The sequence below is a fragment of the Periplaneta americana genome, chromosome 5 (genome assembly GCF_040183065.1).
Source record: "Periplaneta americana isolate PAMFEO1 chromosome 5, P.americana_PAMFEO1_priV1, whole genome shotgun sequence".
NCBI lineage: Eukaryota > Metazoa > Arthropoda > Insecta > Blattodea > Blattidae > Periplaneta > Periplaneta americana.
The window spans coordinates 7,716,907-7,730,689 of NC_091121.1; the positions used below are offsets into that span (position 1 = coordinate 7,716,907).

The 13,783-nt window shown below is 34.4% G+C and overlaps 1 protein-coding gene across 3 annotated transcripts in view; it reads left to right on the forward strand.

Annotated features, from left to right (window-relative positions):
• Positions 1 to 3,936: 3,936 nt before the first annotated feature.
• chn (zinc finger transcriptional factor charlatan) overlaps positions 3,937 to 13,783 on the forward strand; it is a 319,048-nt gene continuing 309,201 nt past the window's right edge. For all 3 annotated transcript variants that reach the window (XM_069825311.1, XM_069825315.1, XM_069825314.1), the window contains exon 1: positions 3,937 to 4,065. The gene's annotated coding sequence lies outside the window, so the exon portion shown is untranslated. The remainder of the gene's footprint in view (positions 4,066 to 13,783) is intronic.

The following is a 13,783-nucleotide window of genomic DNA, read 5'->3' on the forward strand; positions in this document are numbered from 1 at the left end:
TAATCAATAAAAGAAATGTTTCTCTCTCTTAACTTTTACAATAAACTGTCTAGCTTTTATTAATCAGTTAATCTTTTAGTACTTTGATTTTTATTCTATTTGTAAATTTAATATTAATTGTAATTATAATTGTAATTGTATTCTAAATATTGTAGTTGTAATCCAATGGTAGAGGGGAAGAGAAGGCCTGATGGCCTTATCTCTACCAGGTTAAATAAATAAATAAATAAATAAATAAAATACATCATTTGAACGGATTACATCAACTGCTTGTTTATGCGGATGAAGTGAATAAGTTACAAGAAATTCCACAAACTTTTAGAGAAATTATGATAATTTTACTTGAAGCAAGTAATGAAATAGGTTTAAGTCAACCTCTGAAAAGACAAAGTATATGATTATGTCTCGTGACCAGAATATTGTAGAAAATGAAAATATAAAAACTGGAAATTTATCCTTTGATAAGGTGGAAAAATTAAAATATATTGGAAGAATAGTAACAAATATTAATGACACTCGAGAGGAAATTAAACGCAGAATAAATATGGGAAAAGTCTGTTTTCTTCGGTTAAGAAACTTTTGTCATCCAGTCTGCTCTCAAAACAATTGAAAGTTACAATTTATAAAACAGTTATTGTAATCCGTTGTGCTGTATGATTGTGTAACTCAAACTCTTACTTTGAGCAGTGCCGGATTTAGGCCTAGGCAACCTAGTCAACTGCCTAGGGCGGCAAATTTCCAGGGGGCGGCATTTTTTCTCTCGCTCTTTTTTTCCCAGTCAAATTTGTTTCTAAAACACTTTTTGAACACCTTGTAGAAGTCGGATATTGTTTTATCACATTGTCGCGGTCGTGGTAAGAGTAAAAGGAAAGTGTGCAGCTGCATAATTACATAATTATATTGTAATACCGGTATCACGTTATACTATGAAACTGCTTAAATTTAACTGTCCGTATAAACAACAATGCATTGTTGAAAATCAAATTGGATGTGTATTTATTATTTAACGCTGTGAATAGTAACCACAACTTTCAGTTACACTTCCAATATATGGTCAACAACACTATTTAATCACTTCCCAGCATTTGCACTATATGATGATATGAAAGGTTTACTCCGCAAAGAGTTGGAATTTATTTTTCAATTTAGCCTACTTAATAATATTATACTTTCTATCGAAGTAAGAAATACTCGGAGGCCTAATATTTAAACCACCAACAAAACCAATGTTTAAAAATAAACCATAGCCTTACTTACTTACAAATGGCTTTCAAGGAACCCGCAGGTTCATTGCCGCCCTCACATAAGCATGTCATCGATCCCTATCCTGTGCAAGAATAATCCAGTCTCTATCATCATATTCCACCTTCCTCAAATCCATTTTAATATTATCCTCCCACCTGCGTCTCGGCCTCCCCAAAGGTCTTTTCCCCTTCGGTCTCCCAACTAACACTCTATATGCATTTCTGGATTCGCCCATACATGCTACATGCCCTGCCCATATATATAGTGAGGATCACATAAGAACAGTTCCTAAACAGTAAATATTGCCGTCTTGTCAGTGTTGCCAACTGTTATCACACGATCCTACGTTCTGAATGACTTATTTACTTACCGTACCGTACTTTACCTTTATGTTGGAAGGTTATTCTAAATAATTCAATAATTTGTAACATATTTTCGTAGGCAAACTATACAAGGATCAACATGTTATGTATTTTGTCTGGCAATATGAAATTCATTGGTTTGACTAAACAGTTGATTCAAGAGACCTAACCTAAAAATGTAATTTGTTTGACCACATGAAATTAGTACTAACTCCGAAGACTAACCTGGCTATAGTCTTGAATTACAGTATAACCACGATGCAACACATAAAATAACTATTATGTATTAATAGTAATACTGTTATTTATTATTATTACTATGTTCAAATTTCACTAGCTTCCAGTAACCGGCTCAGAAATCTAGCACAATTTTAATTTCATGGAACTCCAGTACCGACAACATTTGTCTCAGCTGCCAACATACCAGTTACAAAATCACTACCATTGGTAATATTTGTCAGTATCGAAATTCGAAACAAAGTTGGCGAAACAAAATTCAACCTGCAAACTAGAACATCACCACAATCCACTAGCATATGGGCTATTCCATTTCAAATCGACCGAAATATAGAGAAAATTGGCCATGCAATTTTTAAATACAATGAAACTTTTTCTGTCCGTAGACAACTGCGATATAATGCTTTGTGCAAAGTTTGAGGCATCAGAACTTCATAGTGTTTAAATTAATAATATTTAAATGTATCATATTTTCATAAAATTAGCAACTTTAAACTGTTGTGGCTCCGAAACCCTTTCAAGCAATGATCAAAATCATGGTTTATTTTGATTCTGAGGAGTTAAAGTTTATATTGACATGTAAACAGTTTTTCTTACTTTTTATGGAAATGGAGAAATTTAGATTTTTCTTCATTAAGACGCCTTTGGCCACGAAAAAATATTTTTAAAATATATGGTTAGATTCCGCATTGAAAGTACAAATAAACACATACTTTTTACTGGTGGTACCTTGATAAGAAAGTATTGAAAATATCAAATAAAGAAAATAAATAGTACGCGCGTGAGCTAACCAGCTGACTGTGAGACGGGAGCTAGCCGAGGGAAGCAAGGCCAGGAGAAAAACACGTGATGTGTCGTCCAGTAGTCATGGCTGTGCTAGCGTTATCACAGGTTTTCATAAACACAGGAGTAAAATGACGCCCAACGCTCGCTTATCTTCAGCTCTCGGCCAGTGCGTGCGGTACTGCGCCGTTCAAGTCTAGGCGTGTGAAAATAATTCATTTAATACCCTCGAAACTTATTGCCGAGCCACTAAGCAAACAATGCCGAATCCCTCTTAATAATGCAAGGTTTTTTCTCAATATTTTTTTACATTTTTACAAATGGCCAAAAAGCCTAAAAGCAAGTAAAATCAGATTATCTTTCTCTCTGTATACAATAAAAATAAGGATTACTTCTTAACATAACCTACCAAATGTCAGCTTCAAAATGAGCTCTCGTTCAATGTTCTGCAGTAAATGGTTCCAGAGTTCTGAGCGCTGAAAGAGGCTTGTTTTTATAAAATACGCTAAATTTGTCGCTCAATAATACGAAAACCGTTTGACTTTCATTAGTATACTGTATTTTTGCAAATGCACTCTCCTCAGCACCTTGTATAAGTAGGGAAAAAATTAGAGTGTAAAAAAATGCGAGGTTCTTTACTGATCGCTTTCATATGGAATAGCCCATATGTAGTAATGGAGGAAAAATGGTTAGGTTTCACCCTTAGGATATGAAGTAAGCTGACCCGGACAATAATAATAATAATAATAATAATAATAATAATAATAATAATAATAATAATAATAATAATAATAATAATTCTTTATTTATTCTGGCAGAGTTAAGGCCATAGGGCCTTCTCCTACACTCTACCAGGTCACAAAGTATACAAGCAGTTAAAATTTAACAAAAAGTTAAAGAACAGAATACTAACTTATTACAAAAATAAAATATATATACACTGTATATTTAAACTACATAATTACTTCTGCTAATATTTCGAACAGACTGTAATCAAACGGGAACAGAGATAGCCCAATTAGTTTTTTATAGCCCAATCTAGTAACCCGGAAGTGGTCAAAGTACTCTTTTGAGTGCGGACCAAATTGCCAATAAGCTCCTACAACCATTTTTAGTCAAAAACTATGTAACTTGTGCCAGGACCACTGTTACGTCGAAGTAACTATGGACTACTGTGCTGCCATCTAGCGCGAGACGCGGTACTACAACGCGCACACCAACAGACAAACTGGTGCTTCTCTCTGAGGAGCAATTGCGTAATTAACTGATGTCTCGCATAGAATGCACATCTGTCTGAATCTGTCGCGACGCGCCGGACAATAAGGCGGGATTGTATTGAGGAGGCGCGCATTCCCGGAGGATTTGTCGTGATAACAATCAAGAAATGGACACAGGAGATGCACGACATCGATAGAGGAGGGCGACAGACGAACGCAAGGTATGTGTCTCACAATTGATAAGAGCAGTTGGACGTTTTGTTTTGTTTATCGTGCGGCCTGTCATGAACATCACACCTCCCCCCTTCTTATCTTCACCACGGCATGCACTCTGTGACGTCAAGCCTCCCTTCCACGAGATTATGCATGGTATGTAGCAACACCCACGCTGTGCAGCAGTGCATGTGTACCGCTGACCCGTCAAAATCACACGCCAGATATCGAAGTTGCGTCCTCATGACAGAAAAGTGCCGCCAGAGAACAAAGAAAGTCAGAATATAACGCTCAAAGTAAAATCTTATTGTAAAGCATTAAAGGATTATGATTTGAAAATCTTCACTCGCCTATGGAAATCAGATATGACAGTTTAATGTCTTTATAATTCTAATTCTGAAAGAATTGCGATGAAATTTCGGTAATGAATGCTTAGGTTGGCATTATTTTATGCTCTATTATTTTATTTATTAGTATTTCTATTATACATCTTTTCAAGCTGTAATCCACAAAACATCAATAGCACTCAGAAAGTGTCAATTGTACTTCAGATTAATCAAGTGCATTTCAGAATACTGGTCACATGTAAATCAGACTGTGCAACTGAAATTCAGGAAATATCAATTCTATTTCAGAAAACGTCAATTAATTTTTATTGAGATTAATCAATGTAATTTTATTCTGATTATGCAATCAAATTAAAATTCTGAAAAGATCATTTGTTTGGTAGTCATGACAACTGACTGTTTTGTTTATGTGATTGTATATTATAAGTTTAATGCCAACGTGAACGAGTTTAATAGATATATAATTTACGGATGATGCTTTCTGCATTACATCGTATTCTTTCTGACTTACAATTATTGAAAAACCTGAATTACATCTGTCGTTTTCTGAAATTCAATTGATTAATCTGAAATACCATTGATCTTTAATGAATTACTGCTTGGAAAAATCGCAGTTCACGTGTACACCAGGAAAACTTGCTGACAGAACTACTCCGTCACAATAATAAAATGGGTGTACCAGAGAAATGCGATATTTCATCCTGCCTAAGGTTTTTCCGTGGTTTTCCTAAGGCGCTAAGACAAATGTTGGGATGAGCCCTAAAAGAAATGGGCCATGGACCTGCACTCATATCCCCATGAATCTCCCTAATTAACAATTACAATTACAAATGCAATATAAGTAGTCTGCATACTATTGTGAAATTCCAAATATAAATGGGATAAGAATGTATACAGCAATACAAAAAATATATTAGAATTTAATAATTGTTTTAAAGTTACATTTTCAGTGATCAATACTAATATATTTAGTTAGAATTCTTATTTATGACAAATTATATTTTATTCATGAAGTGCAATCGTAATTTATGTATGTACGTATGTTATGTATTCATTTATTTATTTTTTATTTATTTATTTATTGTTTATTTATTATTTTTACTTTATTTATTTCTCTATTTATGTATTTATTTATCTATCTATTTATCGACCTACGTATTTATTTATTCATCTATCTATTTATTTATTTATCTATGTATCTATTTATTTATTTACAATACACACTCGATTGAAGGAAATTCGGATTTAACGGACATATTAGACTATTTTAGGCAGTTTCGATCTTTACTAATAAGGAAACGGCATGCAATAGGAGAGCAACTGAAGATTGATGCTTTCTTCATTCAGGCTACCAGTTCACAACAACCGTTTACCAGTAAATAAGTGTTTGCATAGTCTTTTGCACCATCAGTGATTCAGAGAAAGGGGTTTTTATCACTAAAACGGTCTGTAAAGTGTTTTTTATTACTGTACTGTATTTATAATCGGACCCTAATACTGTATAGCAGCCGCGGCGAAAATGCGACTCACGAGCACATTGTGGCTCGCAGTGCTTTTCTCTCGCTTCCTATCCACAACCCCCACCCTCTCACTCACTGGAGTCAAACTCCGTTCTATTTGTATTTGTCTCGGACCTGCGAGTGGCGTATCGTCGCAATATCTCTCTCGAAACCATGTACCTCTATAAAAAACGAAAGTTTCAAGTAGGATGGGAGGATGCATTCTTTTGCTTACAATATGATGAAAATATTAAATGTATGATTTGTTCACAAATATTACTAGGAAAACGGTTGTATAACATAAAACGGCATTATAAGTTACTACATGTTACTGGTGAAACATTAAAAGGTTAAATGTTGTTATTATTATTATTATTATTATTATTATCATCATCATCATCATTATCATCTCTGTTCGTCGATTCTTTTACAGCAGATGTACGAATAATGCGGTTAGATTTTCAATTTAAACTCACAGATTTACAATGTGACGTTAAATGAAAACTAGATGTAAGGACTTGACAGATATTGAACTTTTCAAATATTTGGAAAAAAATAAATATTTGAAGCTTCGTTCTTTCGCTTGCTCTGTTGAAGCCATGTTCGCTGTAACTTACGTTCGTGAAAAATTATTTTCAACAATGAAAATAGTAAAAATCAAATTTAGATCACGACTGACAGACAAATACCTTCGTGATCAACTACGATTGGCAGTAAGTGACATAATTCCTGATTTTGAAACTTTGTCGCAGAGACATTCTGAAGACAGTTAATTTTAGGTTATGATAAGGTGTCCTATGTTTTCTTGTTCATTTCTTTCTTCGTTACACGTCCTAAACATTAACTCCCCCTTCGGTTGTCCGCCTCCCTCCATAGGTGCTATGCACGTTGCAGCTTACACAGTGGCTCGGCGCACCATGGCCTTTTCGCCACGGTACTGTATAGTGTTCCATATTAAAATAGTAATACATTCTACTGTACTGAAGTGTTAACATTTCAGTGTTGTATTATAAAATATTACCCTTTAAAAAATTCGCGATTTAAGGGACTTACGAATTTAACGGACATCCCTTAGTCCTATTAGTCCGTTAAATCGAGGGTCTACTATATTTATTTATTTACTTACTTATCTATTTATTTACTTATCTATATATCTACTTATCTATTTATTAATTTATCTATTTATTTATTTACTTATCTATTTATTAATTTATCTATTTATGTATTTATTTATCTATTTATTTATTTACCTATTTGTTTATTTATATATTTACTTATCTATTTATTAATTTATCTATTAATTTATTTATTTATTTATTATTTAAGCTCAGTTGGTAGAACAGCTGGCTACGGACTGGAAGGTCCGGGGTTCAATCCCAGGTGGTGACAGGATTTTTTCTCGTTGCCAAACTTTCAGAATGGCACCAAGGTTCATTCAGCCTCCTATAAAATTGAGTACCGGGTCTTTCCCGGGGGTAAAAGGCGGTCAGAGCGTGGTGCCGACCACACCACCTCATTCTAGTGCCGAGGTCATGGAAAGCATGGGGCTCTACCTCCATGCCCCCTAAGTGTCTTCATGGCATGTTACGGGGATACCTTTACCTTTACCTTTTATTATTTATTTATTTATTTATTATTTATCTATTTATTTATTTATTTATTTATTTATTTATTTATTTATTTATTCATTCATTCATTCTGGGGAAGTTAAGGCCAATAGCAGTTCTGTTCCACACCACCAGAACTATAATTAAATATTAAGCATGTTTCCTAATTTTATTACTAATTTTGAAGTTAGATTTATAAAAGATTTCGCAATAATGAAATAAAAGCATATCATATTCTAGATCAGAATTTTTCCACCTAAGGGGTAGAGTTACATTTTGACAATGTTACCGAGATTTGAAAGCGTGTTCATTCGATTTATAGCTGGAAACGCTATTACTTAAGTCATATAGAAGCACATTTGTAATTACATTAAATATGATTCCTATTCTAGTGTACAGTCTTAGAAAAAAGTTTCGTCACACAGTTAATTTTAAGTCCCAGAAATGAGGCAGTACGCATGATCAGAAGTCGAGCGATCTAGTTCACAAGACAACGACCAGTTGAAGTAATAACATTAGTTTTGTTTCGTTGTATGACTGATCATGCGCACTGCCTCCTTTTTTGAGACAAAGTATCTGTGCGACAAAACTTTTTTCTAAGCCTGTATGTATTTAAACAAACTTTTTTCTAAGACTGTACGTATTTAAACAAACTTTTTTCTAAGACCTTACGTATTTAAACAAACTTTTTTCTAAGACTGTACGTATTTAAACAAACTTTTTTTCTAAGACTGTACGTATTTAAACAAACTTTTTTCTAAGACTGTACGTATTTAAACAAACTTTTTTCTAAGACTGTACGTATTTAAACAAACTTTTTTCTAAGACTGTACGTATTTAAACAAACTTTTTTCTAAGACTGTACGTATTTAAACAAACTTTTTTTCTAAGACTGTATGTATTTAAACAAACTTTTTTCAAAGACTGTACGTATTTAAACAAACTTTTTTTCTAAGACTGTACGCATTTAAACAAACTTTTTTTCTAAGACTGTACATATTTAAACAAACTTTTTTTCTAAGACTGTAAGCATTTAAACAAACTTTTTTTCTAAGACTGTACGCATTTAAACAAACTTTTTTCTAAGACTGTACGTATTTAAACAAACTTTTTTCTAAGACTGTACGTATTTAAACAAACTTTTTTTCTAAGACTGTACGTATTTAAACAAACTTTTTTCTAAGACTGTACGTATTTAAACAAACTTTTTTCTAAGACTGTACGTATTTAAACAAACTTTTGTGCAACTGAGAATCTTCATAATGTTGCTGAAATTTGAAAGGCGGGTCCATTGAATTTGTAGCTGGGAACGCTATCACTCAAGTCGCAGAGGAAGAAAATTATCTTATAATTAAGCGAGATGCGTATTGTAGAGTACAGATATCAACAAAATGTTGCCCGTATAATTACGAGAGCTTTAAATCTTCACAGTGAAAGTGGTCCCATTGGATTTGTAGCTGTAAACACTACTATACGTTATATGGCAGTAAAAATTTTTAATAGCTTCCCTATCGATATAAAAAATGAAACTCAAAACATAAAATTATTTAGGGCCAAATTAAAGAAGTACCTAATTTCTCACGCCTTCTATCCTGTAGGTGAATTCATGACATTCAATAACGCTTCATGAAATTGATACTAAAACTTTGTGTTGTACTAGTAGACTGTATTGTAAATCTCGTCTGTATATATTTCAGTTAGACTGTGACTATAAATTAAGATTTTATAATAGTATTAAGTTTTTTGACTTGTTCCATATTCTAGCTGTAAGCATGTATGGATACCATGGAACGTTAATAAATACAATACAATACAGGGTGTATCACGAGGTTTTCCCCCGGTTTATGGAGGTGATTCCTGGTGGTATTTGGAACAAAAAATGTAAATACAGTAATGGGGTGACATTCATAATTCAGGAGTTACAACATATTTTCGAAACACGCCATGGTGTATGTAGCGCTAGACATGTTTGCGCACGACTTTTTTTATTTTAGTAGGTTATTTTAAGACGCTTTATCAACATCTTAGGTTATTTAGCGTCTGAATGAGATGAAGGTGATAGTGCCGGTGAAATGAGTCCGGAGTCCAACACCGAAAGTTACCCAGCATTAGCTCGTATTGGGTTGAGGGAAAACGCCGGAAAAAACCTCAACCAGGTAACTTGCCCCGACCGGGAATCGAACCCGGGCCACCTGGTTTCGCGCCTAGACGCGCTAACCGTTACTCCACAGGTGTGGACTGCGCAGAACTAACGATGTGTGGGGGAAGATTTAAAGTTTCACATTCCAAGGTATGGAGAATTCTTCATGAGAACGGACTGTATCCTTTTCATGTGCAGAAAGTGCAGCATATAGAACCACGTGATCATGCCAACCGTTTGCCTACCAGATCCCCAGATTTAACACCCTAGATTACTGCATCTGGGGGTGGATGAAAGACATCGTGTACCAGATTAGGGTGCAAACACGAGAAGAGTTGATTCAACGCATTATCGATGCCGCAGCGACAATAAGGAACAAATATGTGAAGTTACGAAATGCTACACGTGCGGTTCACACCCGTGCGAATCTTTGCCTTCAGATGCAGGGAGGAAATTTTGAACATCTGCTTTAAATCCACTCTACATGCAAGAGACTGGTACAAAATTAAACACTTGTTTGTATTCTAACTATGATTTTCATTTTTGTCAGTGACATTCTCAAATAAAAAAGTTTTTGTTGCTTTTTTCAAATTCCCGTAACTTCTTAATTATGAATGTCACTCCATTACTGTATTTACAATTTTTGTTCCAAATAACACCAGGAATCACCTTCATAAACCGGGGGAAAACCTCGTGATACACCCTGTACATGTCACGAGAAAACGCACATTTATATTAAATACTAGTGGCTTATGCAGCAAATGCTGCAAACTAAGTTCATTAGACGTTCAAATAAACATTTTTCAGATTTATTTTCAATGAAGAATACCAGACATTCTGAAAGTTATTTGCTTCCATAATAATGAAAGATACTCTCTCTCGAGCCAATACTGAAGAGAACCACGCATATAAATATCTACACCACACCGCCATTAAATATATGAAAAAGACCCAAGCCCACTTGATTAATAACTATAAAAAAATATGTGATGTTTAATAATATTATTTTCTTACGTAAGTTTTATAGCTTTTAGTAACATATACTATATATACTATATAGCCGCCACTCAGTAAAATATAGAAACCAAAATCTAATTTAAGTTATTCTCTACATCTACTTATACAGGGACATCATTTTATTTTTACTTGCATTTTTATTGTACCTGCATTTCTGAATGTACTTCACTCTCACCCCTTCACTAATGTCCTTGCTCCCGTCAGACACACAAACTTACAGCCACTGTTGCATTCGAAGTTTTCAAGCAGTGAAGTAAACACTGCAGTGTATAGTGTGTTTCAAAAATATGATTGCGTTTTCTATAGAAGAAAGAACCTATATTAATAATATCGTACTAAAAATTATATTGAAGAAACGATAAATTCAATTTCAGCGAATATGCTTCAAGATGTTTTTAATAATATGCGTACTGAATTGAAGCCTGCATTGTAATGAACGGCAACCATTTTCAGCAACTTGTTTAAAAATTCGGATTGGCTTTTTTTGAATTGAGGTGGCTAGAAGCAAAGGAATGCTAGTGACATTTGTAATAACATGAGTTAAGTGCATCCAGTGTAAGCTAAAGTATCTAAAATTTTAGCGGCAAAGAGATATTTTAATCGCATCACACATTAAAATTTAAATAAAAATTTCACCGATTTTACGAAAGCTTAAATATTTAAACCCCATTTTCTCAAAAGTAAATTAAGTGCACTTACAGCCCTTTACTTACGACCCCTCAATTTAAATGCACTCTCTATATTGTATGCTAACATCAATAATTAATATGCTAAATAAAGTAGACATTACATAACGAACATAGCCGCCTGAAAAGTTGAGTTTTTTGAAAAAAAAAAAAAAAATGTTACTACTCTACTGTATTTTGATAAATTCCGTAAAAATTATTATCAAACTGAAAATCGTAATATCATATTTCCCTACAACATAAATGGATACACTACTTTTCTCTCCTATACCTAGTAAAATGATTGGTTTACATATTGCACTAGTAACATCAAACTCCTGTAATGGAAGGGGGCAACAGTGTTTTCGAGTATAGCCAGGTTAATGTTAAAAATGTTACTTACTTACAAATGGCTTTTAAGGAACCGAAGGTTCATTGCCGCCCTCACATAAGCCCACCAGCGGTCCCTATCCTGTGCAAGATTAATCCAGTCTCTATCATCATACCCCACCTCCCTCAAGTCCATTTTAATATTATCCTCCCATCTACGTCTCGGCCTCCCTAAAGGTCTTTTTCCCTCCGGTCTCCCAACTAACACTCTATATGCATTTCTGGATTCGCCCATACGTGCTACATGCCCTGCCCATCTCAAACGTCTGGATTTAATGTTCCTAATTATGTCAGGTGAAGAATACAATGCGTGCAGTTCTGTGTTGTGTAACTTTCTCCATTCTCCTGTAACTTCATCCCGCTTAGCCCCAAATATTTTCCTTAGCACCTTATTCTCAAACACCCTGAACCTATGTTCCTCTCTCAGAGTGAGAGTCCAAGTTTCACAACCATACAGAACAACCGGTAATATAACTGTTTTATAAATTCTAACTTTCAGATTTTTGGACAGCAGACTGGATGATAAGAGCTTCTCAACCGAATAATAACACGCATTTCCCATATTTATTCTGCGTTTAATTTCCTCCCGAGTGTCATTTATATTTGTTACTGTTGCTCCAAGATATTTGAATTTTTCCACCTCTTCGAAGGATAAATCTCCAATTTTTATATTTCCATTTCGTACAATATTCTGGTCACGAGACATAATCATATACTTTGTCTTTTCGGGATTTACTTCCAAACCGATCGCTGTACTTGCTTCGAGTAAAATTTCCGTGTTTTCCCTAATCGTTTGTGTATTTTCTCCTAACATATTCACGTCATCCGCATAGACAAGAAGCTGATGTAACCCGTTCAATTCCAAACCCTGCCTGTTATCCTGAACTTTCCTAATGGCATATTCTAGAGCGAAGTTAAAAAGTAAAGGTGATAGTGCATCTCCCTGCTTTAGCCCGCAGTGAATTGGAAAAGGATCAGATAGAAACTGACCTATACGGACTCTGCTGTATGTTTCACTGAGACACATTTTAATTAATCGAACTAGTTTCTTGGGAATACCAAATTCAATAAGAATATCATATAATACTTCCCTCTTAACCGAGTCATAAGCCTTTTTGAAATCTATGAATAACTGATGTACTGTACCCTTATACTCCCATTTTTTCTCATTATCTGTCGAATACAAAAAATCTGATCAATAGTCGATCTATTACGCCGAAAACCGCACTGATGATCCCCAATAATTTCATCTACGTACGGAGTTAATCTTCTCAAAAGAATATTGGACAAAATTTTGTACGACGTCAACAAAAGTGATATTCCTCGAAAGTTACCACAGTTGGTTTTGTCCCCCTTTTTAAAAATAGGTACAATTATGGACTCCTTCCATTGTTCTGGTACAACTTCCTTTTCCCAAATAGCAAGTACAAGTTTATAAATTTCGCTATATAATGCACTCCCACCCTCTTGTATTAATTCTGCTGGAATTTGATCGATACCTGGAAACTTGTACTTTTTCAGATTTTCTATCGCAATTTCGACTTCTGAAAGCGTGGGTTCGGGTATAAATGGCTCAGCAGTTTGTATTTCAATTTCGTCCCGATCATTTCTATTTGGCCTATGTACATTTAGTAGTTGCGCAAAATAGTTTTTCCATCTGTTTAGGATTGATGGAGAGTCTGCAAGCAAGTCACCATTCTCATCCTTGATCACGTTTACCCTTGGCTGATATCCGTTCTTAAATTCCTTTATACCCTTATATAAATCTCGAATATTTTTATTCTTACTATTTGTATCTACCTCATTCAGTTTTTCCTTCAAGTAACCTCTCTTTTTATTCCTAAGTGTACGACTTGCTTCCCGTCTTTCATTGAAATAATTCTCTCTCTTCTCCTCAACTGGATCCTGTAAGAATTTCAATTTTGCCTGTTTCCTTCTTTCTACTACCATGCAACAATCTTCATCAAACCACGGTTTCTTTTTCTTAGTTTCATAATAACCTATGCTCTGCTCAGCTGCAATTTTGATACTATCTCTGATATTTTCCCACACGCTATTAAC